Source organism: Carlito syrichta, unplaced genomic scaffold (assembly GCF_000164805.1).
Source record: "Carlito syrichta isolate Samal-C Ts95f unplaced genomic scaffold, Tarsius_syrichta-2.0.1 Scaffold305872, whole genome shotgun sequence".
Classification (NCBI taxonomy): Eukaryota; Metazoa; Chordata; class Mammalia; order Primates; family Tarsiidae; genus Carlito; species Carlito syrichta.
The window spans coordinates 636,300-640,791 of NW_007249968.1; positions in this window are offsets into that span (position 1 = coordinate 636,300).

Sequence of the window (4,492 nt, forward strand, 5' to 3'; positions counted from 1 at the left end):
TTTTTGAGTTGGAGTCTCACTCTGTCGCCCAGACTGGAGTGCAGTGGCCGCCGACCTGCTGGGCTCCGGCGATCCTTCCGTCTCAACCTTCCAAGTAGCTGGAACTACAGGAGCGCTACCATGCCCGGCTGATTGTTTTTGATTTATTGTAGAGATGAGGTCGTGCCAAGTTGCCAGGTGGGTCTCAAACCCTCGAGCTCAAGTAATCCACTCACCTCGGCCTCCCAAAGTGCAGGATTACAGGCTGAGCCACTGAGCCTGGCCTATATTTTCGGATATATATACAAGTTCCATTGTAGTTTCAAATATTTTTTATTAAGGGAATTTGTTCTTGAATTACAGCTTTAACATTTGTTTTATTGCTTATCAACATTGGTTTTTTTTCTTCAGGTGTTTTTGTTATCTGTATGTTGGATCTTCTCAGCTACTTCAATATTTCTTCCTTTATGCAAATCATTTTTCATTCGTTTCTTCATTTGTTTTTAATGTTTGATTTTTTCTTTTTCATCTCCTATTTCTTTTAAATTATTGTTATTTACTTTTGTTTTCTTTTAAGACTTCATGTCTAAAATAATTTTTTCTTAATTTATAATTATTTTTTAGTGTTATCTCAGTTATTCTAATTTTGATTTATGTAACTTTCATATTATATTATTTTCCTAATGACTTCAACTTATTTTAAAGTATTATGTTAGTTTTGAACTCTTTTTGGCAAGTGTTTTTGTCCATAGCTGTGTTTCCAATATGGTGCTCACTAATCTCATGTAGCTATTTAAATTAAAATTAATGAAAAGTTAGTATAGTGTCGGGAGCCACAACTCCTAACAGAAGGTAAAGTAAGGGTTACCTGAAAATGGGAAAAACGCTGGTTGTGAGCAAGACCCCAGCTAAAGCTGGAGGCAAAGCCCCATGGATCCCATTGATGGGCCCCTTTGATCTCTAGGAGTGTGTGCATAAGACAGAAAGTACCCCTTTCTGATGAAGCATTAACTGATAAGCGAGGATGATGTATTGGTGAAACTGAAGTTTGAGACATGAATAAGGAACACAGCAAAAGCACAGCCATTAGAGACGCTAGAGAATGTTTAGTTATCTTCGTCTCCATAAAAAGCAAAACCATTGTGTATAAAGAAAATAAAAGAACTTTCCCATTCTTTATTTTTAGTGGTTAACAAACCCTATGCTAAAATAACACCTTAGATTGGTAAGATGGAGGAGGAAGTTTGTGAGAACTGAGACAAGCCAATCCTGAGGGCAGCTGCTTTTAAACATAATTTAAGAAAGTATAGACATAGTAGATATAAGTTTGTAAGGTTAACACGATTTAGTAGTATAAGTATAATAATATAAGAAAAAATAGTTAAGTAGATAAAATTAGGAAGATGATTAAAAATAATTAGATAAAAAATAATTAAGTAGAAAATAAATATAGAATATAAGAGTAATCAAGTATAATTCATATAAAGATTGTTAAATACTATTAGATTATGATTCATATAAACAAAATAAGAATGAAAACAGATATAAATAGGAAAGTTTATAGGAAATAATTAAGATGTAATAAAATTAGTTATGAAAATGCCAATATATTGCTGCTAAGTTACAAGTAAGAATTGTTAGAAATATGTTATAAAAGGGGTAAGGGTTAAAAGGTTACAGTTAATAATTTTTGACAAAAGTTGTTTCGTTCTTGTCTACTGATTTTAACATAATGGAAACAAAAGGGAACAGGGAGGAACAAATAGATCATTGTAAAACGTTTAATTGTAAAAGAAAACATAATGTAAGCTTTTGTGGGCATATGTGTGAGGGGGTTGAGGGTTGAAAATGCCTTATATAAACATGTGAAAATTGAATAAACTTTGGAAGAGTCCCGAACTCGACCCAGGAAGTTGACTTAAGTCTTCTTCCTTTGCTGCGTCTGATTCTCTCGCCTCAGGCTCTAACACTTGTGTTGGAGCTGGTCTCTAACAGTATAGTTAAAACTTGGTTCCTCAGGCTCACTAGTCAATAGCCACATGTGTCTAGGAGTTACTACATTGGATGGCACAGAAGTAAACATTTTCATCTTTGGAAATGGTATATATTGGACAGTACTGGACTATAGGGATATTATTCTGCTTCTATTTTTTTCCTCTTACAATGTCTATCTAACAAATGGCCCTCGATACTTTACTGCTCTCATTTTTATGTGAACTTAGTTTTTGGGGAATATTATGGCAGGCTAAGTTGAGAATAGCAGATGACACTGGGATAGTCTTGTTCAACCACAAGACAGTCCCAGTGTCATCTGCTATTCTCAACTTAGCCTGCCATAATTTCCAGCAGTACCTGCTGGCTATTTTGAAGTTCTCCTGTCCTCAGTCCTCAGAGTCTCTTATTCTCTTCAGCTTCTTCCTACACTGACTTTGACAGCATGCACATCTTGTGGCTGCTGATGGTTTTTCCCCTTACTTGTATCTTGGGATTCACATCACCTGTATACCTTGCCATCTAGTTTTCTTGTATATGTGGTCCATGAGTTTTCATTTTGGTTATCTAGTTGCTCAGGCTCTTTAATTGGAAGTGTTGGGAATATTTTAAATCTTTGCTACAACTGCCAATTCCTCAAACACATGGACAAATTCCTTTGAAGAAAAAATAAAATGTAAACTTCTTTGCCAGAAGGTCTAGCTCTTAACAACTGTCTTGCTTTAGTTTAATCAAAGTACCAGGTTTCCATCAAGATTTGGCTTGAAGTAAAAGATTGTTGAAAACCATTTTGATCTTTCAGCTGTTCCCAGTCCATTCATTCCGGGTGGGGCTTACATTGGTTGACATTTTATTTCATTTGAAACAATATAGCAGGATGTGTTCTTGCTCATATTATGTCTACTATGGACACTTAATACATGTTTTTTAATTGGCTAGCTGTTGAGTTCTTGCATTTCCTTCTCATTGTTTAGAACTTCAAGATAAATCTAAAACTTAGTGGGAAGTTTGATTTTGATGCAAATTCAAGCTGAATATACACACACACATACACACTTATATGCATGGTAATTTTTATATAACATAGCTATTCACTCTGTAAAATTTCATTTATATAAAGTCATATCACTATGTCAAAACTGTTTTCTAAACTCTCTTGGAGGGCGTCATCACAAAATATGCATAATTATGTCTAATTATACATCATCTTTTGTTAGTGAATGTTCAAAAGATTTTGTAGCGCAACCCCGTTGGGTCCTTTCCCACTGTGAGAGCTTTTCTGTCTTCTCAATAAATCTTGCTTTAAAAAAAAAAGATTTTGCAAATCAGGATAAAGATCTTTTTTGGATCAAATTATTATTTAGATAGTCTCTACTGTGGATATTTATTGCAAGAAGTTTCACGGTGGCTCTTGGAATGCAGACTAAAACACTCTACAGGCATGTCCTTGGACTTTGGGGAAAATTGGAAAACAGTTGTTTAGGTAACAGAATCCTGTGGATTTGTTGATTTCTGGTATGATAATTATTTTGCAATTGCATTCTTTTTTGGAATTTTCTTTGACAGAGTTGGCCAAGAAGAAAAAGAAGAAAAGTACTGATTAATATTTGCCATCAGTAAAGACTGATAGGAAAGCAGTCAAACTAGTGAAGGAACACAGGGCAACCAGAATTTTTTCAACTAGTGGATACAGTCCTAAGTCCAAAGTGGTCTTTCATTATCACCATCTGCTGGCGATTTATGACAATATAGTTTTAAACCCTGTAACATCTTTAAGATAACAAACAGAAATGAGAAAGTGAGATAGAAACAGAGATAGACAGACAGAAATCAGAATAAAAGCACAGTGCACATGAACAAGTTGAGCATACATTTATTACTAAATGTTTCTTAAAGGTAGTATCATTGTCTTTTTGATGTTTTGTCATTTTTGCTTGTTTTTTATTTTTGTGTTTTTCTTAAAGCTATAAGATTTAGATATATTAGAAGAAGAATGTGGGGAAACTTTTGTAAGTTTGTCACAATAAAACATAATTTCATGTTTTTACAAAAGTATAGAATGATATAAATACTTAAAATATGTTTTTTAGATTCAAAACAAAGCTTTTCTCTAATGCTTCTCATGGATGTCAGTCAATGAAATCATCTCATTGGTAAGGCCCTTTAAAAAGACATCTTTTTGATACTTGCACACACATTTATTGCAGCACTACTTACAATTGCAAAAACATGGAACTAACTGTGCTGCTCATCAAAACTGGACTGGATAAAAAAATGTGGTATATATACATGATGGAATATTACATAGCCATAAAGAAGAACAAAATTATGGGCTTTGCTGCAACTTGGATGAATTTAGAGTCTATAAAACTCCGTGATTTGTCACCAAAACAACGAACTGAGTACCACATGTTCTCACTCATAAGCAGACCCTGAACATTTACCATACTATTGTAAGAGATTGACAATAGTTGGGAACTGCCGGCGGGGGGGGGGGGGGGGAAGGGGGGGGAAGGACGGA